This window comes from Trematomus bernacchii, unplaced genomic scaffold (genome assembly GCF_902827165.1).
Source record: "Trematomus bernacchii unplaced genomic scaffold, fTreBer1.1, whole genome shotgun sequence".
NCBI lineage: Eukaryota > Metazoa > Chordata > Actinopteri > Perciformes > Nototheniidae > Trematomus > Trematomus bernacchii.
In genome coordinates, this window is record NW_022987621.1 from 185,179 (window position 1) to 212,080 (window position 26,902).

General features: G+C 41.9%; 1 protein-coding gene across 1 annotated transcript in view; it reads left to right on the top strand.

The window, feature by feature from the left end:
* Window positions 1–26,902, top strand: part of LOC117484322 (sodium/calcium exchanger 2-like) — a 289,186-nt gene that overhangs the window by 79,965 nt on the left and 182,319 nt on the right. The window contains exon 2 of the mRNA XM_034132798.1: window positions 12,728–12,756. The gene's annotated coding sequence lies outside the window, so the exon portion shown is untranslated. The remainder of the gene's footprint in view (window positions 1–12,727; window positions 12,757–26,902) is intronic.

Here is a 26,902-nt window from a genome sequence, read left to right on the forward strand (position 1 = left end):
TTTCATCCATCTCCCTGTGATAGTGCACCTTCACACCCGGAGGCACAATCAGCAATGTGCTAAAAATAGGAAATATTTTCAGACTGACCTTTAAAGCAAAGGGTGCTCATCAGATGTCCCTTTTAATACTTTTTTCTTCTGTCACTTCACCTTGCTTGTTAAATGAGCTCCATTCATGACAGCTCTGTTCTGGATCAGGTCTGTTCTGGATCAGGTCTGTGCAGGATCAGGTCTGTTCTGGATCAGGTCTGTGCAGGATCAGGTCTGTTCTGGATCAGGTCTGTTCTGGATCAGGTCTGTTCTGGATCAGGTCTGTTCTGGATCAGGTCTGTGCAGGATCAGGTCTGTTCTGGATCAGGTCTGTGCAGGATCAGCTCTGTTCTGGATCAGGTCTGTTCTGGATCAGGTCTGTTCTGGATCAGGTCTGTTCTGGATCAGGTCTGTGCAGGATCAGCTCTGTTCTGGATCAGGTCTGTTCTGGATCAGGTCTGTTCTGGATCAGGTCTGTTCTGGATCAGGTCTGTGCAGGATCAGGTCTGTTCTGGATCAGGTCTGTGCAGGATCAGCTCTGTTCTGGATCAGGTCTGTTCTGGATCAGGTCTGTGCAGAATCAGGTCTGTGCAGGATCAGGTCTGTGCAGGATCAGGTCTGTTCTGGATCAGGTCTGTTCTGGATCAGGTCTGTTCTGGATCAGGTCTGTTCTTGATGCCTGTACTACGGAGCAGGATTTCGGGTTAGCAAGGTCACTTCATGGTTAACTTTTAGTTTTAGGTCCTACGCCGCTGGTTCCCTTCTTACCGGGGTCAATTGCCATGGTAACTGATGCTGCTCCAGAGCGTTTAAAAGGTGCTGCTGAGGTTTGAGGTCCTTAACCAGATAAAGGATTCAAACAGTGATTTGCAGCAGCACTGATAATACACCAGTCAGCTTCTTCTTCACACACTGATTCATGAGAATAAGATAAGACTCAAACACAAATAGATTGATGACTGGGAATACCAAGATTAAAGAATTGTGCAACTGGAACCTGATTCATAACAAGATATGCTTGATGTTGCTAGGTAAAGTTCCTCAGGAGGTTTGGTAGCCAACAAGCTGTTATTTAACCAAAAGTAGAAATAGTCTGTAGGGGAGGTGCAATTTTTTTAAAGATACACCAATTGCAGTTTTTCTTGGCCAACTGTGATGAAAGACTTTATTAAAAATGACACATCGGTCTGTTTCCTGTTTTGAAAATGATTCACCCCCTGTGTAATGCCTGTTGTTACTTCCTGTTTTTTCCGTTTGATCACCTGATTCTGGTCACCTGGTGCTGTTGTGTTTTCCTGCCCTCCCCAGCTGTGTCTTAGACCCCCTTTACACGAGAACGAAATGGCTTGTATCTGCATAGTTTCTCTTGCGTATAGCCCTATTATTTACACGAGGCCGTAACAAAACAATAGAAACGGACCCCACAAACGATAACGGGTCCCAAGGTGGATAGATTTGCAAACTAAACGCTCTGGGGGGTCAAACGAGTCCGTGTAATCGCCTCGATACGAATATTTCCTGAAAAAATAACGATAGCCCCACCTCTCCCCGCCTCTGCTGCTCACTTCTGTAGCATGGCCAGTAGCTACTGTCAGTAGCTACTGCTAGTGCTACTGCTACTGACCATGCTACAGATGTTAGTACAACATCTACAGCTCGACCATGCTACAGATGTTAGTGCAAAATCTACAGCTCCTCTACCACAACCATCAGCAACAAGTGGACATGGAGAATTACATGAACATGTTGCTAAATCCACCGCGGGGCATAAACAGAAGGGTAGCCATGGCAACATTGCTCCGGGCTGCTCCGGGGTCTTCTTCGCTGCTTTTGGTGTATTTTGTGGCGGAAGTTACAGCGCCACTTACAGTCCCGGCATATGTACTACAGCGTGTCCAGCGCTTTCGAGCGGTCTCGTGTGGAAGTACAGCGCCACTTACAGTCCCGGCATATGTACTACAGCGTTTCCAGCGGTCTCGTTTGAACAGACACGTTAAATGAAACGAATGCATGTGAACGGAAGACTTTTTTGAAAACGCATACTGTGCATAAACGCAAACGTTCCCGTGTAAAAGCAGCCTTAGTCCTGCATGTTTTTAGGTTCTGGTTTTCTGTTGTCCTTGTTTGTCATTCATGGAAGAGTTCAGTTCAGTTTGTTTTTGCCTTGCTCTGATTGGATTTACTGCCATTAAAGGTCTTTTCTGCGATCGATTTTGTGCATTTGGGACCACGCTGCTCTGCCATCTCATCACAACAAAGGCTTCTCATCCTTTGAGAAAAATATAATTGACAGCAGACACTATAATTTTTGTAATGGAAAATTGAAATTCAAGATAACATGTTTATAACAAAACAGATTATAACATAAATCACATTTCCTTTACAGGATCATCGGTCCATTTGTCAATGCTTTTTGTCACGTTAGAAATAACAAATTAATGATGCTATTAATTGTTCACACTTGTGAGATAGGTGAAGATATTAAAGGTGATGAACACAGCTAATGGATTTGATGCAGATGCATTAAAGAGAGGAGGGCACAGTGTGCTGACTCATTGTTGATTCTTCTTCTGTACTGCCTCTGAGGATTTAGGATGTGGGTGTTGCAGCTTTTTCATAAACATCATATTAGTGTCAGGTATTAGAGAACAACGTATACGCCCCCTGAGTGTTTAACAATAAAATATCTTTAGAGCCCATTATTGTAAACAGTTATTATTATCACTTGGTAACATGAAAACTATTGCCCTGTGTTATCCGATGTTTTACAGATATGATTCTGTATTTACAAGAACACATTTCAATAATATATGATTCACTTTTCTAATATCTATCTTTTTGATATGTGTACATTGCCTTACTTCCAATCAACTTATTAGAGTCACATCAGTTAATTTCCATCTACACACATTCTCTCACCCTTTCAAAGCTCTGCTTCTCCATCCATCACCCAGTTATATATCCATATTTCACGAGTGGCTCCAGCTGTGGCCTGCAAGCTACTCTGCGGACCCCCAACCCCCCTCCACGCCCTTGCTTGTCATTTTTGATGTATGTATTTCTTGGAGCTCCTAATGGATCAGAGAGATGTCTGTATTTTTTTTTTTAAATTGCGATCTAATGACCCTTTTTTCCGCAACTGAAGAATAAAGGATGGTGAGATCTTCAGGAGAAAATCCGATGTCCCTTTAACAGGATGAACTATTCCCTCTCTCCATGTCTCAGTCGAGGTATCGTTTATCCCGTCTGTCTCCTCATTACTGTTTCTCCAACAGCAGTGTGAGTCTTGACCCAAAGGTCTTCGTTGTAACAGTTTCCTGATTGACGAGTAGCCATGTGTTTTCAGGAGCAGAGTCCCATGGGTGAGAGCCTCTCATTAGAGATCTGGGATGAACCTTATATTTCTCCTGCTCTTATGCCGTGTTTACTTTCACCTGCAGTGGTGCAGATATTAAAGTTGGACAAAATAAATGACTTTCAACATTTTAGGATCCTTTTAATGTCCTCATGGGGCTTTGAATGAGCTCTGACTGGATCAGTAGGGAGGCAGAAGTTGCACTCTGAGTATTATTTATTGTCATGTTGTTAGAAAACAAATGTATCATCTCTTGTAACTTGTGAATTGATTACAGCTCAAACTCACTGAGATGTGTTTTAATTTGTTTAAGCTGAAGTAAAAGCTGTCAATGAAGCTCTGATGCAGACTGAACAACCAGAGTGTGACCACCAGTCTTTCTTGTGGTTTGTTTGGGGTTTAAAAGCAAACATATTGAAGGTCGAGCAGATCCATGTGTGCAGTTGCTTTCATGTATTAATGATGGACAAAGCAGTTATTTTCAGTGTACTAATGACCTAGAATCAACAATAACGCACATAGATATGTTCAACCAATCGGTGAGTGCGACTCACTCAGGGCACACGTCAGTGCTGAAGGTTCAGGATTGGAACCTGGAGCATGTTCAGTTCAGCCTGATGATGATAATGCTTTTTGGTAAGAGATGGACAGCTGAGCTGAGTGTCTGGATAAAGATACCGTTTGAAGACTTCAACAAATCGTTTCAATCCATTGTTCCCAAACGACACTGCTACTATGCGTAATGTGACCAGCAATGAATAGGGCTGGGTATCGTCATTTATTCCCGAATAGATTTGATTCCGATTCCCAAGATTTAAATGTGCTTTCCAATTTGATTAAACATCCATTTTGTTATGGATGTTTCAGTACATTAACAACATTGCTTGGATATGAAAGGGATTGCAGCAACCCGGTATCACGGCAAGACGTGAACATGTGACGATCTACCATGCTGGGAGACGTGAATATGTCACGGTTTCGTCCCTTCAAACGTGACAGTTACACGGTATTGTTAACATGGCCCAACCAGTGGAGAAATACCCGGAAGTGCCAAGCAAATGCTCTACCGCGCCTATTGGTCGGTTTTTATTGTCAAAATTAGATGTTTTTAATTTATTTTTGAATCGTCACACTCCATTTCGCCGATTTTCTTGTGGCCCTAGCTGGTCGACACCTCTTTTAGCAGAAACGAAGGCTACATTAATGTATTAAATCGATGTTAATCCATGTGTGTGGATCATAGACTGTATATATAAAGGTGTGGATGTGGAATTAACGGACGTGACGTTGTGCGATTGCGTTGCCAGGCAACAGCTTCGGTTCATGTTGATTTACAAACTCTTCAACTAGAACCGTAGTTATATTTAAAAACATTTTAGAAGGCCTCACGAAATACTTTAATGTACATTTAAATTTAAATGTGAAGGAATGTGTGTATAACAAAATACAAACGTCATAAAAAATACCGGAAACAGACGTAGGCAAGGTCCTCAAATCGGTGATTCAATGCACGTTGGGAAATGGTGTTTATGCGATGTGAAATCCGAAAACATTTAAAAAAAAAAAAATAATACTTTATTCCGAGTGTGCTTGCTTTTCTCTTTGGAGGTCATCACATAACGGCATTGTAATACACGGTTCGGCTGCATTAAATATGACATATCTGCCGTAGTTCTGTATTTATAGAGCCCTGATGAGAAGACTTCTAGACAAACAGGAAGCACTGCCGCCAAAACTGAAAACGTGACGTGGATCATAAATATATCAGCAATTAAACAACATCTTACATTTCTTTTCACACAATACGCCTCCTTGCAGTATCAATACTAATTCGGCTGACTTTTATATTTGATCCAATTGGTAGATAGGCTGTATTTACACCATAACGGTGCACAGCTGATAGAAAGGCGCATCTAGTGGTTAAAGCACGTTATTTATTTTATTATTTTATTATTTTTCACAAAAATGAAACCATCAATAGCAAAAACAGAATTAACTGTCTTTAGTAAACCACTCAAATAAAAAGATCATAAGTGGTTTTGTTTTACATATATTTTAAGGATAATAATAGCAATGTAACACTGTCTATGACACTTATAACACTGATTTGAAAAACATACAGAAAAAACTAATTCACTGCCCTTAATAAAGTATTTAAATATACATTTCAGGTGTGCTGTTTTGTTTAGATCAGCGGTCAAACACACACACAGAGACGAGACAAGAGGAGAGAAACAGTCTTCATTTTATCTTACTGGACCTCTTTGAAATGCAATTGAATACCCCTGCATTATAGCAACAACAACAATGATTATAATAATAATAATAGCAATAATAATTGGGAGGGGGGGGGGGCGCGGCTGTTCTTATGTTCTCTGAGGGGAGGCTCACCTTCCCACACTTTGAAAACCCCTGGTTTAGATCATTAACATCTGGAGCTCTTTTAATGTCCTTTTTGATTATTGTTACACCAGGTCTTGTCAAAACCTTTATTCCATATTCAATATCCATTACTAAACAAAACAGCAATTCCACTCCACTACAATTCAGAGGTTAACCTGGTATTTTTACTCCACTACATTTATTTTAGTTACTTTGCAGATTCTGATTAATGATGTGAAATATAAACAACCCTTAAATCAGGCTTTAGTTACACCTGAGTAAAATTCAGGGAAAGGTGATTGTCAAGTGCCAACAATCAGGAGAGATATTTGATAGTTGCTGCTTGAGAAGACTAAACATTTATCTGCAGATCCTTATAAAGTATATTCATTACTCGTTATTCTCTACTAATAGTTCATTAAAGACTGTATATAATGGCTATTTTGCATATCCCTTTCAAGATTTCAAGATTTTCTAAGGTTCATTGACATATCATATACACAACTAATTCAATAACGTGCTTTAACCACTAGGCGGTGCACACAAGGTACACACAGCCATAATAACTTTGTATTATTAGTGTAGGACACTTGTGTATGTATAACATCTGAAGATGTGTAGTTTTATTCATGTTTTCACATAATTGTACAGGATATTGCTATATTATTTCACATGTTTTACTTCTAATATCTGATTTGTAAAACATCACAGACAGAAAGGTATATCCGTCATTAAACAGTAAGCTATTGAAATTCTGAATCCATAGATGTGTCTCCCATCACCCAAATCCCCTGATTATTCTCTCAACTCAGTATTTACATTCTTATATTCAAAGAAAATCAGTAATATCTTTAAAAACGACAAGTCCTTTTCTATCAGCTGTGCACCGTTATGGTGTAAATATAACCTATCTACCAATTGGATCAAATATAAAAGTCAGCCGAATTAGTATTGATACTGCAAGGAGACGTATTGTGTGAAAAGAAATGTAAGATGTTGTTTAATTGCTGATATATTTATGATCCACGTCACGTTTTCAGTTTTGGTGGCAGTGCTTCCTGTTTGTCAGACTTGTTATATCTATGATCCACACACATGGATTAACATCGATTTAATACATTAATGTAGCCTTTGTTTCTGCTAAAAGAGGTGTCGACCAGCTAGGGCAACAAGAAAATCGGTGAAATCGAGTGTGACGATTAAAATATAAATTAAAAACATCTAATTTTGACAATAAAAACCGACCAATAGGCGCGGTAGAGCATTTGCTTGGCACTTCCGGGTATTTCTCCACTGGTTGGGCCATGTTAACAATACCGTGTAACTGTCACGTTTGAAGGGACGAAACCGTGACATATTCACGTCTCCCAGCATGGTAGATCGTCACATGTTCACGTCTTGCCGTGATACCGGGTTGGATTGCAGAGAACAGTAATGTTGGAAAGACCCTCTAACCTGGTGTGTTATTACACACTTTATTGTTCCAATGCAGTAAACAAAGATATCACCTTGTAAAGTGCCACAGCACGCACAAGCATGCTGTGAGGAAATGGCCAAGGTCGGGTTTAAGTACCATCATGTTCACATAAGAACGTCTACAGTATAAGAGGCCTGTAGTAAGATGTGGCTGCAGAGAGTGTGTGTAAGTGAGTTCCAGAGCAGATGAGATGTTCAAAGCAGAACAATATGAAAGGTGTCTCATGTAGTTAAAAGTACACACACTTTTACCCCCCCTCTTCTAAAATGAAGCCAAGCAGCTCCAGCTACGTTTTAAAGCAGGGTTAAAGCTTGAGGTATCCATGGGAAGAGGGCAGGCATATAATAAAAGATCCATCGCTGCATTTTATTTAATGTTATCGAATCATTCAAATAAACATTGATTTGAATCGTAAAGTAATTTGTTTAACCCAGCACTAATATTTAACATTGCTGACATTTGCTGACACTAGATGTCAAAAACATATTTCTTCAGCATTGTTTCAACGAGCTCCTTCTCCTAAGCTTTCCTGCTCTGGATCTCTGGCTGACAACAGGTGTTTTGTTATGAGAGCAGCAGAGGTGGTAGAGAGAAAATCAGAGAGAGTGTAATGTGAAGCTGCCCCAGGCCTGAGGACCAACCCAGAGTGAAGATGTCAACAACCATTACACTTTATTAAGGTTATCTTTATCTGTGTGTGTGTGTGTGTGTGTGTGTGTGTGTGTGTGTGTGTGTGTGTGTGTGTGTGTGTGTGTGTGTGTGTGTGTGTGTGTGTGTGTGTGTGTGTGTGTGTGTGTGTGTGTGTGTGTGTGTGTGTGTGTGCGTACGTACGTCCTGATATTGGCTCATACCTGCTTCTCGTTAGCTGGTGCCCTCTCTGGTAATATTAGATAACAAGAGAAAAGAGAGACAAAGCAAAACACAACACAGGAACAAACTCAAATGTTTTCACCTTATTGACTGCTCACTTTGATTTTAACAATCTCACACACACGTATACACACATACACTTCTATAACACAACAACTTCAGTTGGGTGCTCATTTCTGTCCTGTCCCCTTCCAATGAACAAACAACACGTGTGTGCGGGCTTGTTTCGTCTCATGATGTTAAGGGCGTTCTCTCTCTGTGTCTGGTTGTCCTTCTTGCCTCTCGTCTTTATAAAGAGTGTCTTCTCTCTCTCGGTTCTCCAGACATGCTCACATCATGAGCAGCCTCTGATTGGCTGGCAGGTGTTCATCAGAGCAGGATATCTTAAAGGTCCCATGTCATGCTTTTCCGGTTATTACCCGTCCCCTTGTGTGTTATGTAGCTTTGTCTGCATGTAAACGGTCTGCAGAGTCACAACCCCTCAAAGTACACCCTGTAGCGAGTAAAACTCTAACACAGAAAAGACCTGTCTATGCTGCCCCAGAACGCCTCGTTGGACATTTCTCTTTTTCCATTTTTTTCTTCCTGAGTATAGTGACGTAACGATACCCAGGTCCAAATGGACCAATCCGTGGAGCTCCTCAAACACACACACTCAATCAGCCTTATATTTTCTCAGCCGCGGCTCCGTGGATCTTCACTCACAGTTCGCCACACACTCACGTGTGTGTGCTCAGGCTGAGCTCCACGGTGTCTCGCAGACCCCACGCAGCAACCAGGAAACGACACCAGTAATCCAGCTCACACTGTCCGCTCCTCGAGCCTCAAAGGGCGGGGCAGCGAGCCCCGTAACGTCCCGCCAACACGGCACCCAGACCCCACGCAGCATTCTCATCTGTTTGTCATTACTGGTGTCATTTCCTGGTTGCTAACAAACGCCATTGTAACACATAAACACTGATGTTCCGCTGTAACGGTGGTGGACTCATCAGAACAGAGTGGGCTCATAGGGAGGGGTGCAGGAGCTCCAACAAGCCGTTTAGGACAGAGAGTGAATACACATACTATACAGAGATGCTGTATGAGAAACCAATGTGAGTTTGGAAAATTGAACAATGTAAATCTATTCTAGTAGACCTCAACAATGGAATTATGATCAGTAGAAATGGCCATGTCATGGGACCTTTAAACCTGGCTGCACCACACACTGTAAAAACTGTAATGTTGACTCTAATTCAATGTATTATGCCATCAAATGTCACATAACTGTGTTAGGTTAGTTGAAAGCAATAATAAAAATATTAAGTTCAACTTAATATTATTGCTTTCAACTAACCTAACACAGTTATGGGAAATGTGATGATTAGAGATTGAAAGCTAGAGTGAATAAGTGAGTTTTGAGAGATTTCTTGAAGGATTCAAGAGTGTTGGCCCTTCGGATGTGACTGTGAAGGGAGTTCCAGACGGGTGGGGGCTGCAGCGAAGGCCCTGTCACCCCAGGTCCAGAGGGAGGGGGGGGAGTTCCAGAGGAAGGAGGGGCTGCTGCGAAGGCCCTGTCACCCCAGGTCCAGAGGGAGGGGGGGGAGTTCCAGAGGAAGGAGGGGCTGCTGCGAAGGCCCTGTCACCCCAGGTCCGGAGCTTTGTCCTGATGGACTGTAGTAGATTATTGTCAGCAGACCTGAGGCGACGGGTAGGGGTGTGTGGTTGGATAAGGTCACTGATGTAGGGGGAGGAAAGGTTCTTAATGGCTTTGTATGTGAGAAGTAATAATTTGAAGTGAATCCGGTGTTTGATGGGGAGCCAGTGGAGGTGGTGGAGGGGTGATGTGGTCGGAGCGTCGGGTGGAGGTGAGCATATACGGGCAGCAGAGTTTTGGACATATTGCAGTTTATTGAGGATGTATGCAGGTGAACCATAGAGGATGCTGATGCAGTAATCCAGTCTGGATGTTATTAAGGCATGGATGAGGGTTTCAGCAGCGGTGGATGAGAGGGAGGGTCTGATGCGGACAATGTTCTTTAACTGGAAGAAGGCGGTTTTTGTGACCTGGTTGACGTGAGGGAGGAAAGTGAGAGCGGGGTCTAGGATGGTGCCAAGGTTACGGACGTGAGTTGAGGGGTTGACAGTGGAACTGGAGTTGGTGTTGAAGGAGGATCCTTCCAAGTGGGAGGATGTTAACATGACATCAGGTGGTGGGACTTGGTCGAATCTCTACTTCACTATTACCGTCATTTTGGTATTATCATTAGCGAGTCAACAGAAAGCAATGATAATGATGAACAAGAGGTCATTTAGAAAATCTAAGAAAGCATGCAGCAGTGAGCCAGGAGCATGTCTCCGGTCAGACAAACACATGAAGCAGTCACCCTTAACTGAAAATACATTAACTGATAGTGGTGCTGAACTGCACTATATGTAAATGTATTATCTAAATATTCTGTTGCATTTGGGAATTAGGTAATTAGAAGCCTGCAAAACCATCTGAGGCATTTGGTAAATCTTTTAAAATATGCTTAGCACTTGAGGTTGCCCAGTGAATCCTGCACCAATAAAGCGTTGGAGGATTGGTATTAATGTGTTGATTGCTTTTTGCTTTGGTTCCCCTCCCAACCAATGAATGATGGAGCCAGTGTGAGAACGCCTTCAATGGGTCGCTGACTGTTTTTTAGAGACAGCCTGCCAGCCCTGAATCTCTTCAATGTGCATTTTTGTTGTTACTTCTGCTGACCAGCGGTTTTATAAACTTGATGACTGGGCAAAATGAAACGTTCTGTTGTCTGATTAAAGAGCTCTCTGCAGCTAATGGTCTTTGTTGAGGGAAGAACCTCCACCCTGTAACCCCACCGTAGGGTTAGACTGGTTCTGACTTATGCGATCTGGCTGATCATCTCGTTCTCTATGTTAATCTCTCATTCAAATAAATAATTTAGGTTTATAATCTTTATCGTTTTGGAACAGCCATAGGTTGTGAAAAAATAATGTGTGAAATAAGGTTTATAAGTGTTCCATCACGTTTGAGTAAATATTGTAAGTACTCAGACTCAGAATCTGCAAATACTTATTTGATTTGGCCAAAAACCCTTGATCTGGTATGTCTACTTTATATACAATGGTTGTAACAATACCATCATTTTAAACTTGAATTCAGTACGAGTATAAAAGGGAAAATGCTTGACACCTATTGGAACAGCTGCAAACATGTAACAAGTCCTGTACACAGTATAAAGGATATCAAGCAGTAAAGTATGGACTTGTTTGCATCTTTAAGAGGTTGAAATACATTGTAGGAACACATTGATCTTCTTCTTTCTCTGTATGGAGCTTTCATCTATCAGCTGTCTGCCTCTGGTGTCTTTTACACTTTCTGACCTCTTTCACTCGCTTCTCTTTATCTGTCATCATCCTTCTCTTTTATGTGTTTCTCTCTCACACACACTTTCTTTTCTCTTACTGCACACAGATCAATAATCCAATTTACACCGCCGTGTTGGGTGTTGTTGACAGGAGCCCTCATCACTATCTGAGGCACGTCTCAGTGAGAGGAGAGGCCGACAGACAGAGAGAGAGAGAGAGAGAGAGAGAGAGAGAGAGAGAGAGAGAGAGAGAGAGAGAGAGAGAGAGAGAGAGAGAGAGAGAGAGAGAGAGAGAGAGAGAGAGAGAGAGATGCTCTCTGTGGTTAGATTGAATTCCTCCAGGCAGATTCCCTTCAAATAATTGTATTTACCAAGAGAAGTGAGGAACAAAATACAAAAAAAAGTGCGGAAGTTATGAAGAATTTAAAACGCACTTATATATAACACGTGGGCTGGAGTAACTGGCACTAAATCAGAGACACACACTGACAGATAAGTAAGCACCTGCTGAGTTCTATATGCTCTCAATAGAAATGTTGACTACTGATTATCTTAAAGGCTTTTTATCGTAGCCGAATAAATAAATCTCTTTCAACCAATAACTTTCTTTATTGATCTCAGGCGGTTTTGTTCCAGTTGAGTGTCTCGGGACATTGAGGCTGAAGAGAAATTGCTGCGTCACTGTGAGGCGCTGCTCTGGGGCTGCTCTCTGAGGGCACCACCTCAGCGTTCTGTTAGAAAACATGGTGCTGGTGAACGTGTCCCGTAAGGTTTCAATGTCAAAGGGGAGGAATTCTGGTCAAATCTCATCTGTGTTTATTATTGGGTTTAAAAACCATTTGATAGGAAGACTAAATAATGACATTATCAAGGCATGTAGATTTGAAACTAGGTAATTTTGAAATAAAACAAGTCCCCTCATAAGACATGTGCATAATGGAAAAATATATATATAATAAATTGTGCAAACAGGTAATTATTTATGACCAGAGAGATTTACATTTGTTGGACCTCAACAGATATTGCCGGGTAAATAACGGTTAATGGAAACATTGATGCATGCGTGTTTGTGTGTGTGTGTAGAAACGTATGTCTATTATACCTTAAGTGTAAGGAAGTACTTCATTGACAATACATTCTGCTCTCTAAAGTGTTACAGTTTATGACTGTAAAGTGGTTTTGTAACTAAAATAAAATCCTTAACAACAACACGCTAATTCACTGAGTTCAGTCTCCTAATCAAATCCTTCTCTGTTTCAGGGCAGCTCGACCCCATGACTTTGGTTTGGGTAAGTCTACTATATTTTGTTGGTTAATGGTACAATTTCACACACACACACACACACACACACACACACACACACACACACACACACACACACACACACACACACACACACACAGACCTAACAACTCCCAGAGAGAGAGAGGAGGGGCTGCTTTGTTCCTGCAGCCAGCTCGCTCTCTGCTCTGGTTTCCGTCCGCCTCTCGGAATACTAAACATCTATCTGCTGTTATTCACAGCCAGGGGATTACACACTGCTGTGTGTGTGTGTGTGTGTGTGTGTGTGTGTGTGTGTGTGTGTGTGTGTGTGTGTGTGTGTGTGTGTGTGTGTGTGTGTGTGTGTGTGTGTGTGTGTGTGTGTGTGTGTGTGTGTGTGTGTGTGTGTGAGAGAAAGAGAAAACACAGTGATAGGGTTATAATTGATGAGGACTTGACTCAAGTGTGTGTGTGTATGTTTGAGGACACATTTTCTTCCCACCATTCTTTCCTCTCGCCCAAACACACACACATCCTACTCTGCTGAAATATTTGTGTGTTTGTGGCTTCCCCTCACTTAACACACCCTGATAAGATCAGGGAGGAGCAGAGATGGAACGATATATTTGTCTTTATCACCACTTACTCCCTTAACCTCAAAATACACACACACACACACACACACACACACACACACACACACACACACACACACACAGATCTCTTTGTATTCCTTTGCTGCTGCGTATTTATTTCCTCTTCAGTCGTTTCACTCACTGCTCTTCCACCGTGGTAACTTTTGTTGTGGAACTTTTACAACTTCTTCCAGCGGAGGCTCTTAGTTCCAGTTTGCTTTCTTTGTCACACATCCTTGCCTCCGAAAGCCCCTGAGAGAGAGAATATATGTTGGGATGGGCTGCACACAGTAACAGGCACTGTTTATTGACACAGACCTGGAACAGTTGGTTCCTGCAGACGCTGATTATCTAGAAAGATGGGATTCAAATTGTGAAGGCCTGCTGACAGAGATGTGGATTTCCCTGAACATGGTTATGAAACTTTGCTGTCACCTGGTACTCAGAGTTTTATTCAAGTGGTGTGACTGAGGAGTGATGATATCTAAAGTCGCTACAACGTCCAAAAACACTTCCATTGGGAGAAATGTACTGCAGCTTTAGAAAAGATGCAAATATAATAACACAAATGTGCCGAAACACATTCTAATGAAGAAACATCTTCACCAACTTGAAAACACATGAATTACATTTAGAAACTAAACTATCGAAGCAAATTTACGGAGTGAACTCCGTCTGTAGCCACACGAGGCTCCCTCCTGTCAGATGGAGGGAGTAAATACAGCGGCAAGCTTTGGGACAAACTCCCCTCTCTCCGGCAGAAACAGGAAATGCCGTAACTGTATGTAACAACGGTTTCAAATCAGCATCTCTTAGACAAAAAATGTAAATTAATAACTCAAATAAAACTACAAACATCTTTCATTGTGTTACTTTTTCTGTAAAGCTCTTTTAGTTTTAAACCTGATGTTTATAAGCTTCTTAGTTTTTGCAACAGTCTGTAAATATACACAACTTTATAATAAAATGCACACATTTACCTTTTTCTAGACTAAACACAGGTACGATCCTAAGTTAAAAAAATATGAGGTTATCATGACGTTGTTAACATCGCAGTTTATCAGTGGATGTTTGCTGGAACTACTTTTTAACAGCGTGTTTCCTGACGGACACACACAGCGTGACTCCGGTCAGGTAGAGACCGGTCTCAAGTCAGCACCGCTGCAGACTCGCTGTTTGAGGGCTTGATAGCCCACTCCCCCTCCACACCGCTCCACACTCGTTGGTTTGGAACAGCACTTAATGTGGCGGACCCTCCGCGCGAACGCGCAAACGGAGGGGTAGTGTGTAGGGGTGGGGTGTAGGGGGCGGTTTGGGATTGGGCCAGAGAGAGGGAGAGAGGGAGAGGGAGAGACCGGTGTCAGCATGGACCGTGTTGTTAGCATCTGGTTAGCTAGCTGCACTAACGGACATAAGGAGCTGTTTGTTCCACAAGAAGCTGGAGGAGAGTCCTCTCCTCTCAGACTGAGAGACTCAGGTGAGCTAAAGGACTCTCTGAGTGTTTAGATAGTTAACTTTAGTCTAAGTTATCTCAGTGGGTCTCAAACGGTTTGGTCACAAATTATTCAAAAGATTATTTCCGCGGCACACCTTCATATGATCATTATAGTTATAAAAAAAAGAGAATAAAGGAAAAACAGTTATGAAATACTATATGGCAGTAAAACAAGAATAGAGTTTAAAAGGGGAGTGATTAGTAAAATATCCATAAAGAATCTGTTTACAGTTCTGCTTCATATGGGTGTTGAGAGAGGTATCCATAGATCTCTTCATTTTGCTCTCAAAGTGCACCAGATTGATGCTTTTAACTTCAATATTTAAAAAATAATCTTCCCGGGGGAGCATCCCCCCGGACCCCCCTCGAGGAGGTGAGCCCCCCACTCATAAAAAATACCACTTTACCCCTGCCTATATGCCGTGAGCTGATTATCGAGCCTTCATTGTAACAGTCGCGGGTGTACTGTGTGTGTGCGTGTGGGGAGTGTTGCAGTAAAAAATGCCACTGTAGTGCCGCCGCCACTGTGGGCTAAGCCCCGAATGTTTTCAGGTCCAGGCGACGCCCCTGGTTGGGACTATTCATTTAATGATATGTTTTCAACTTAGGTACTGAGACTGTGTGTGTTTGTGTGTGAGCGGGAGGAAGATCATGTTTCTGTGAGGCTGAGTGTTCGTAAAGCATGTTGTTCTGGCAGAAAGGTGCTGGCAGGTCCTTTGGGAGCTCAGCACCTTTCTGGAAAGTTCAGTGGTTTTTCAATAGAAGCGCTCAGAGCAGCTGCTCTAAACAGTTTGAGTACAGCTTCTGATGCTGCACGGTGCATTTAAAGCAGAATGTTCATGAAGAAAGGAGCTGCAACACCACTGCTGCTCCTCTCTATGTGTCTTTGATATGCTGATTGTTTCCCCTGCCGTCCACTTCTCTCTGAACGCTCCCTCCTCCTGCTTTCTCTCCACTTTACCACAGTCCAACTCTCCTCCACCTCCTCCCTTCTTTCTTTAGATTATTCCTCATTTTTTCCTTCTCTGTTTTCGTGACTACTAACTTTCTTTATGTCATCTCTCTTTACTTCTTATTCTGATTCAGTCCTTTACCTGTCTTAACTCATTTGATTCTGGCTTCCGCCCCCACACTTATTCTTCCTCTATTTCTTTTCAGTGCTTTATGAGCCTTCTCCCCTGTCTCTTTCCTGCAGCTATCTCTCCTCCTAACTGCTTTGGAAGCTTCCCACAGCAGAGTCCTGTCTGCACTGCAGATTAGTTCAGCCCACCACCAAGCCCCCACCCCTCACCCTCTTCCTCCCTTTGTGGTCAGACCAGGCTCTGACACCACGGCTGCACAGGTCTTACAGCTGCTTGATGAATTGATAACAAGTAGACTAAACTGCAGTGCTTATCACATGTTTTTAAAGTCTGGTATATATTTCGGAACAATGTGTGGGGGGTGCCTGTCAGTATTCAAATCTAAATGAGTATCGATTCCTGTCCTGGGTTTTAGAACTGGAACACCTTTTGATTTGAACATTCAACACATGCAGCTCCAATGAGGCTTTGAGAGCGTGCCAGGGCTAAGGCTCATGGGATCTTAGTCAACAGCAACATCCCTCTTGAGCCTCAGAAGCTGTCATGGAGCTCCTGGGAATGTAGCTGTGGAACACTAACAAAATGTTCAGTGTTTTATCTGATTAAACAATGTGTTCAAATATTACCAATATATTGTGAGAAATGGACAACATTGCCCCTTCTGTAAACACCTTCAAATCAAATCAAATCAAATCAAAGTTTATTTATAAAGCACATTTAAAAGCGATTTTTGGTCGGGCCAGAGTGCTGTACATGTAATAAATACTACAATCACATAAAAACACATTACTACAATCACAATAAAAGACAATAAATTACAACAGATATATATAAAAAACACAGGGAAAAGTCAGGAGTCGTGCTCCGCTCTGACTAGAAGGCCAGAGAGAAGAAGTGAGTTTTTAGTGTAGATTTAAAAACCCCTAGGGTCTGGGCCGACCTCACATGGAGGGGCAGAGTGTTCCAGAGCCTAGGGCCAGCTGCTGCGAAGGCTCGGTGCCCTCGGGTTTTGAGCCTGGTCTTGGGCACTACCAGCAACAGCTGGTCAGCAGACCTTAAAGCTCTGGCTGGGGTGTAGCGCTGGAGGAGTTCAGCTATATAGGCCGGAGCCAGCCCATTTAGGGCTTTAAAAACAAATAAAAGGATTTTTAAATCAATTCGGAACCGAATTGGAAGCCAGTGCAGTGAGGCCAGAATTGGGGTGATGTGGTCACGCTTTTTGTGGCCAGTCAGAAGACGTGCAGCTGCGTTCTGAACTAGCTGCAGGCGTTTAATTGATGCCTGGTCCATACCCACGTACAGAGCGTTGCAGTAGTCCAACCTCGAGGTAACAAAGGCATTAATAACCCTTTCCAGGTCTGGGCAGTGTTTCCATTAGAAGGTGTTTACAGAACTCTGGCTGGAAAATATCTGTACAAGTCCGACCAACTCAAATCCCTCTGGTCATACTGTACGTTAAAAATAATAATATGTATTACGATACATACGATACGATAATACTTTATTGGTCAGATCAAGTCTGAAATTTGACTTGCACCATGTCCAACACCAACATAGACACATATCCAGACACAATACATGAAACACAAACAAAGAACATTTAACATAACATCACAATCACTGAGAGAAAACTATATTAAAAAATAGTCTGAACGTTGAGCTCATAGTACTTGATTTTACAATCCCTTATTATCGGCACCTTCTTGAGTGGATGAAGGGGTAATAACATCATTGGGGTCAGGGCTGCCCCTGGCCAACTTGTGGCCCCACCCAAAGGTGTTTCATGAGGCCCCCCTTATGTGTCGCGAGCGTTGACAGGGTGGGGGTGCTAGTGGAGCACGCTCGTGAACTGTTAGCTCGCCGGAGCCTCGCAGCGGGGTGACTGCGGAGCCGCATTTCCGCAAGATGAGTCCCCGCGCAGTCTGCGTGATCTGCGTGTAGGGAGGGGCGGCCCAGATTGGGGTCATCAGGTGGGCACCCTCCTTCCTCAGTGTTTGGTTTCGTTCTCCAGAGGGCTGGCGTCCCAGCCATGCTTTTAAGAAGCCTGGTGGTTGATGCAGCCGACCTCCACTGGGAGCAGCTGTGTTTTCCATCCTGCTGTACTGCCTCGGCTGATATACAGAGTACTTTAAAAGTTTCCGTTTGTACGCTTCAACAACTGCAGCCTCCCATGGTACAGTTAATTCAATGATGCACAAGGACTTTTTTGAGGTTGACCACATGATCAAATCTGGCCTGAGATTGGTTGTGATGATCTCCGGTGGGGGGTGAGCTTCTGATCTATGTCAAGTTGCATGTCCCAGTCTTGAGCCGAGTCCAGCAGGTTCACTTCCGCTCTAACTAACGCTACAAGATTAATAGTTCTAATTCGCATTAGGTGCCGTACACATGCTGCTTTTTCTGTGCTCAAATCCTGTATTTTAAGAATATTAACTGTTTGTTGTCTCTCGTACATGGTCACATTATTAAGTGATAGGCTACAACAGCGAATACACTACAAAGAAAGTTGGATCGCGGCTATAATGCACCCTGTAGACCGAACATTATCCTACTACTTACTTACTTAACTTACTTAACTTACTTTACTTACTTTACTTACTACTTACTTTACCTAGTTTGAGTTACTTACTTTGCTTACTTTACTGACTTTACTCACTTTACTTACTTTACTTACTTTCCTGTTGTGCTGTGATTCTGGCTTAAGAGAGTTATTTGACAGCAGTTACATATCCTTCAAAACGAGCCTCTCCCAGTGCGTCAGGTTTGCTTCGGTACAACATTCACTACACCCCAGACCATGCACCCCAGTTATGCAGGCTTGAAATGCTCTATGATAAATGTTATAAAATATAAATGTACATGCCTTGATGATGTCCCCCCTTCATATAGCATTCATATTTCCAGCTCAATAATAAATACAGGTGATATTTTTCCGGTAAATTGAAATTCAAATGAAATCACTGACATGGCAAATGACACTGAGGTGAAGTGTGGTGACAGGGATTGCTCAAACATGTTTTATTGTTAAAAAAAAACAACACATATGAGAGGTTAGGTTTTGTAAATCAATAAATATCTGTCATCTGATGGGTAGCTGCAGTGGTGTGCTTCCAGCAGGCCGGCTGTGGGGTCAGTTTATACATGGTGTTCTTCATATCTCTGGGTGAAAACTGTGACATCATGCATCAGGCTACAGTGACCAATGGTTACTGTAGATTGTTGTCTTCAGGCGTGTGATAAAGCACTTCCAGGTATGTAGAGAGGAAGTGGCTTTGGACTTTCACAATAAGAGGATCACGTGAAAATAGAGTCTCTGTTAATGTGGAGTCCCAACAGGTGTCAATCGACTATAACATTTAATCGGCTCATCCCATCATGATTAATCACAAGTTTAAAATTCTAGTATGAACTTATGTTTTGGGGGGAGATAAAACAAATACAGGTGTGGTGTTGTAATAAAGAAATGTATGAAACACTGGTAAGAGACTTAAAATGTATTTCTTTATTATGACACTTATCACTTAGCAACAACTGTATGAGCTTTGCAGGGTATATGCTTGTTTGGTGATGACATTAGTCATGGATTAGTGCTGGGACAGTGAGGTAGTGATGGTCCTCACTGATGGGCAGTGGTCTCCGGTCGGTGCAGTACATGGTAGCCTGTTCCTTCCACATTCGTACTGGATTTACGGGAGGGAGTCAAAATAAACGTGACTTCAAACTTGCTAATGTTCTTATCTTACATTAATATGTCCAGATGTATCGCGAGTGTTAATGTGTTAAAGATGACAGCCATAATAATTATTTCTATAAATATATTTGGTTGGTTGTATATCGGCTAATTACTTTTTGAGAATTACATTTATCAGGAAAATAAGGATGATGAAAATAATTGTAAAGTGTTTGGGTGTATGAGTTGGTTTGCACCCAAGCCATGTTTGAGCTCAGAAAGGCTGACAGCTGATGTAGAGCCTGATTACCAGGGAGCGAAGGTGGTGGTGTGTGAGTATTTTATAAGAACACACACACACGCACGCACGCACGCACGCACGCACGCACGCACGCACGCACGCACGCACGCACGCACGCACGCACGCACGCACGCACGCACGCACACACACACACACACACACACACACACACACACACACACACACACACACACACACACACACACACACACTGCTACTCACAGTAATGAGGGGCGTATTAGCTGACATGGAGAGAAATCAGGCAATCATAGTGATTATAGAAGGTGACTGGGGTAGGGAGATGGATGGCTCTGAGACACAGACACACACACATTCACACACAGACACACACAGACACACACGCACAACAAAGGCGTCTTGCTCTGTTCCTCCCACAGTGAACAGTGTGGAGGTGTCAGATCATCTTCAGTGTTTCTCCTCTTGTCCTCAGCAGGGTATCCCAATATCTGAGACTTTGTGCCTCCCCTCTTACAGTATTTTTAGAAAAACATAGTACCCCACCTACTATGATTTTCTAAAAATATTGTAAGAGGTCTCAGATATTGGGATACCCTCAATGCCTCCCACTATGAAACCTCTGCACTACACTCATCTTCACCTTTGTTTTGTGTTTGCACATGAGTGTAATCTGGTTACAGCCACACCTTTTCTTGTGGTTATTTTGTTGTCCAGTGACATGTTTAATGTTCGATGAGACACATGAGGTCATACCCAGTTTAAGCTAAGCTCTGATGTTCATCGAGATTGGTGGTTCTTTCGGGATTTTATTCCCCTTTGTATTTTAGCTCAAATAATGCAGAAGAAATTGTCCTTAAAATGTGTTTTCTTTGTTTGCACTTGCCTTACGCTGTGAAACATGATATCATAAAGAGCTGCCATAAATATATTCATATCTGTTTTCATATGTCTTGTTTGTCGGAATCCGGTCAGTAGCACCAAAGCATACATTGAATGCTGCTCATGTAAAAGTTTAGCTTTTGTGAAATATACACAGCTTTTTAATATCGACAAATACCTTAAAGTGGACCTATCATGCTATATTTAAATGATATATTGTAGGGCCATACCTATATAAGGTATATTTATACGTTTCTATTTTCAAAATACCAAACAGATCATGATTTTAGCCATGCCTCATTTCACTCTATGTGCTGTTCTCCAGCACTGCTTTTGCAGGGGGCTGATTCTGTGAGCTGCAGCTGACCACGCCCCCCTGCAGGAGAGGGGAGCCGCTCTGATCAAGTCAGAAGAGGGGGAGAAAAAGAGATCTCCGTCCTCCGTGTTTTATTATATTATTATATAGAGTCGTTATTCATTTGTTTTAAAGCTCAATAAATAACAAAGAAGACCTCTGACCGGCACTTTTCTAATTTTGTCCGGAAGATTTAAACTTTAACGGACATCTTGACCGGCGAAAGAACTAAAACTCTGCCGCACGGTCCCCTCGTTCCTTGGAAGAGGCGGAGAGGTGGGTGTTTGTCATCTGCTGGTGGACTAACCGGAGAGAATTACAGTGCTTGCCTCGACGGGGAGGGATTGCATTGAATTAAAGCAGCGGGAGCAAACGCTTGCCTCGGGGAGGGAGAAAAAAAGCCACAGCGGAGAATAAACAGAAGGGTAACCATGGTAACCATGCGCGGGAAGTCTTCTTCGCTGCTTTTGTGGCAGACTACAGCGCCACTTACAGGCCTGGCATATGTACTACAGCGTCTCCAGCGCTTTCGAGCGGCAATGGCCGGCCGTGGCCCAACCCCACATTCCCCTGATAGGTGGAGAGTTGGCCCAATAGCCGTAGCGCCACCGTCCTGACGTCAGGACAGTGTTCAAATCTGGATCAGTTTTTATCAGATCCGTTGCAGCCCCTTTTTTAGAGATTTGGGTATGGAGGAAAATAGAGAGGGTTGTGTTTTCTGACACTTGGTGAGTTCCCTGGAACACCGGGGACACATATTCATGTATACAAGACGTACAAAAGTGCATTTTGCATGATAGGTCCCCTTTAATTAAAACTCAATATTTTAAACTCAAGATTCCTGTTATGTTTTACTTAAAGTACCAGACAATGTGTTATTTGTATTAGTTTGTGCTCTGACTGTATGTACTGTAGGCCCAAACTCATTTAGAATTTGTTAACCAATTCAAATCAAACAAGGTTGTTTAAAGGCAATGATGCTGGTGTTAAAAATCCATGTACCTTGTGCTGAGACAGCCTTTAATGATGTTTCAAACAAAGACTCACAGAATCCATAAAAAAACAGGTTACTGTCAACACAGACACAGCAAGTGCTAAATGTTACACACACACAGCTTATATGATGCAGAGATGGATTATGGGTGTTGTTAGCTTCATGCTTCACAAGAACATCACATGTATTACACCCAGCCTGGCCTGATTTAATCTGCACATGAATGCTGCTGATGGAGAACAGAGCAGCTCAGTCCTGTCAGCAGTCTGCAGCCGCGATTAGAATGCTGCTTTGTCTTTGTATCCCTTATTTTCTACATAAGCAGTGATGTAGTGTAATGGAAAAATGAGAATTATTTTCCAAGAAAAGAAACAACGCAGTACCAAGCAGCATCTCTGACTGTTACCGAACCAGAAGAGCTACTTCCTGTTCTCTACTTTTATTTACAACATTTCATCTTCAGACATTCATCATGCAGATATATTCTGATTGAGGAACAAAACTATTAGCTAAAGTTGAGTTCAAGTGATCAACAGTGTGCAGGATTTATTGGTTCTATCCAGGGACGTGCACAGACATTTGGAGGGGCTATTGCTCTAAACTGGAAAAAGGGCCTTCCCCCCCCCCCTGAAAAAAACATAAGACCTTTTGAAAATTCTAACTTGTTTTTAATGTAAAAGGTTCATAAAATAAAAACACAACACTGTCATTGCAAGTGACACTCAGTTGACTTTTATGTCCACTGCTAAATTCGTTATTCAGGCACATTTTTAGTTTTGCGGTCCATATCTCATTAAAATATCTAATGTTAGTAACTATTAAAGAAACAATGGGAACAATTCTGTTTTAACGTAGTTTGACCATTATAACTGCTGTGCAGACATACTGATAACATAGGGCTTTAACTAATTACCTTAAATAGACTCACTAATTAATGAAACCAGTTCAATACGCATTATTCTTATTCTTATTCTTATCATTCTTTATGAGCACAGTAACGGTAAGGTATCTAATTACTTATTTATTTAGAATCCCATAACTTAATAACAGAGATGGTCAAACTAAAGTGGAGACATGGCAGAAATCCTACAATGAAGCGGGACAGTGAACTGTTCACCCGTATGTGAGAGAGGGCGATCAAGAGAAGAGAGAGCGGTGAGGGAGTTTACAGAGTAAAAGACACAGAAAGACAGAAGCACAATAACAAGTATATTTAGGTGTTTTCTTTGTAAATAACCGACAGTGTCAAGAGGAAGTAAAGTCCCCTGGTTTGTCCCCTATACTCTAACGCCAGGCAGGCATTTGGTGTGATCACCATAGCCATATGAGGCAGGAGGGCTTTCCTTTGCTTCCAGCTGTCAGATTGTAAACAAAGTCACGTGACTGGGGGCAGATGACAGCGCTGACGAGGTGTGTTTCCCGCAGCGAGACGCTACAATACTAATTGTGGGCTTATCGTGTTGATTCGGCCACAATAGAAACAAAATAAAAACTGCTCTCTCCAGAGGGGCAGGTCAGACAAAAATGGCAAACGGGCTGTTTCCCGGGCAACATTAGCCCCTACCTGTGCACGTCCCAGGTTCTATCACAGTCTATTATACAACTGTATGTAAGACTCTAGAGTGAAAGGAGTTCCTATTGATTGAAACCTAACAAATCCAAATAACAAGAGAGGAAGAAGCTTTAGTGCCTTTTCCCTGTTTCTTTACATTTTTACATTTTTTTAATACAATTACCTTATTATTAGATTTCTGCTCAGCACAAATTGTACTGTACAGTAAATACCAATAGGCCAATGTTTCTATAAAGTAAAAATAGCCAAAATTGACATACCAATAGCTACATTTGCATAGTAAATGTAGTTTAGGAGGATCCTCCTATAGATCACTAATTGATTTCACAAATAACAAAAACAATTCTACAAATGTTTAAATCTTGAATTCAGGAAATAATATATTCATATTTATTTGAACCATATTATAAAAGAAGCTGATAAAACTGGTAAAACACACAAGTATCTTAACTCCAGCATCCATGATGTATGCACGTGCATAATGAGCCACGGAGTTGATGAATTAACAGAGACACAGAGCAAACAGGCCATCAGTCCAGCAGGCTGTGGTGCATTCAGGGAAAAACGTTTCTCAGCAACATTAGGGAGGATTTGAAAGGAAACACCTCAGCAGGAGATACATTGTGGATTGCAGTAAATCTTCACGGTTCTTGGCTCTGTAAGGCTGTGCTTCAGGCTATCATGTGTCCTTAAGCATGATGTGATGTGAGGAGAGGCAGAGAGGAGCCCATCATAGCTGGGATCTGATGAATCAACATGTGACTGGAGAGAGTGAATGAATGCTGGTTTTGGCATTTCAAGATTGATTCTGAGATTTCAGCCAGCACAATAACATCGTTAAAAAAATATTTTATTTTATTATTTATTCTAAACAGCATTTGGAGTGAAGTTTACTATGATTGCAGCGTGGACCATTTCATTATTTCTATAAGGAAAGATTAAATGTTTTTGTTTAAAGAACATTTATTGAAACGTGCGCCATATACGATAATAAAGAAATGTTAATAGTATTTGGCAATCTGACCCCGATCCTGATGTCGTATATATTTGAAGATTGAAGTGCAGCCGTGTAGGAAAACTACCTGGGTTCTATACACTGGTGGTGATGCTGAAGATCTGGATTTGATGAAGAGATGGGATGAAGATCTGGATTTGATGAAGAGATGGGATGAAGATCTGGTTTTGATGGGGAGGTGGGATGAAGATCTGGATTTGATGGGGAGGTGGGAGGAAGAGATGGGATGAAGAGGAGGTGTGATGAGGTTTTTGGATTAGCACTCCTGGCATAGGGTGTGATGAAACAACACAGTCTCACTCCCTGAACGTCCAGGAGCGACGCTTGGTCAGGGTCCATGGACGCGCCGAGTCTCCTTCAGCTTCATAAACGGACGCAAAGAGCTTTCAACTGATTGCAATGTATTCCCATCGGCGGCGGTATTTGACGCTCAGGGAAGCACCGCATCAGTCCATGTCGGCGGCAGTTAAAGGCAATGTGAGCGTCCATTCCCATTGGATAACGGAGGATTTTACACCCGGAAGTAAGTATTCTCTTTACTGTTGATTGATTTTACAGTGATATCTGCACTACTCATCAACTCAAAAACACCAGATTATCCTTGTTAATTACACAACATTGATTGGTTTAAATTGTGTACAATGCTTTTGTATTTTTCCCTTTCGATTCGGAGAAACAAATATTTTTTCGGAGTTTAGGATGGCAGAAGACACTACACTACCCAGATTCCTCAGCTATCGTTTGGGACTACACCATGTGCTTCACACGACAAACCCCGTGATTAGTCCTCAAGCTCTGTGATTGGTTGACCTCCAACTGCATTCCATATGAAAAAAAACGTTTCCTAAAAGATAAAATCATACTTTATTCAGCAGTACTTGCTTTACTCTTTGAAAGTCATCACATGAATGCATTGTAATGAATGGTTTGGCTGCATTAAACATTACACATCTGTCGTTGTTCTTTATTTATCTACAGCAGGGGTGCCCAACCTTTTTTGAACCGAGAGCTACTTTTAAAGTTGCCAGTCTGCCGAGATCTACCAGTCCAAATAGAGAGGCGTAGCCATTACTGACAGCCTACTACCAGGTAAATACACACTTCTACTTGTATAAAACTGACCTTTGTACGATTAATACTTCATAAAATACTGCAGATCCTTTATCTTACCTCTTTCTAATCTACACACATACAAGTATTTAACTGAAGTTACACAACAGTGTTGTTGATACAGAGTTGGAGTTTATTCACACGTCACAAACTACAGTGGGTCATGTTTTCAAGAAACATTGAACAGTGCTGCCACATATGACACAGGAAAAAAAGAAAAGACTCTGAACCCTTTCTTTGCCATTATATAAAAATAGTGTTGCTACAAAAGTATAAATTAGGCTTACTCATAAAACAACTCAGATCTGAAGCTACACAGGAATCTGCTGCCAAAGTGCAATAAAAAAGACAACATTAATAGAATCAAACCCTTTGTTGCATTTTAGTAGAGTATAAAAAGAAATGCCTTTAAAATAGGATGGAAGCAACACTAGTTTCTTAACCTGAATTAATAATAGACTATAATCAATTTAAGTTTGCATTCTTATACCATTTTGTACAATAATTATAATGAATAAGTTCAAACAAACTAAAACTTACAGCTGATTAATAACGGTATCTAACTTGAGTTTTTATTATATCAAAAACCTGTTGAAATGCTACTGTTATTTTTACTGTCCCCAAAAAGCGCGTCGGCAGCCTCCAGGAATGCTTCTTTCACAACTTCGCTGTCTTTGAAAGACTTCATGTGTTTCACAAGAACGTGACTGACACGATAAGATGCTATGGTAGCAGCCTTGCTCTTGTTGTTGGGCCTGGTGAAAATGGACTGCTGTGCATTTAGCTGTCCTTTCAGGTCCCTCACCTTTTGGGAGCGTAGGGCAGAATTAGGAGGGAATTCCGTCTCGTAGCGTTTGTGCACTGTTTTGAAATGCCGCTCCTAAATTAAACTTTGCGCACTTGCCACTCCAACATCCAATCACAGAGCTTGAGGACTAATCACGGGGTTTGTGAAGCAAAGCACATGGTGTAGTCCCAAACGATAGCTGAGGATTCTGGGTAGTGTAGTGTCTTCTGCCATCCTAAACTCCGAAAAAATATTTGTTTCTCCGAATCGAAGGGGAAAAATACAAAAGTATTGTACAC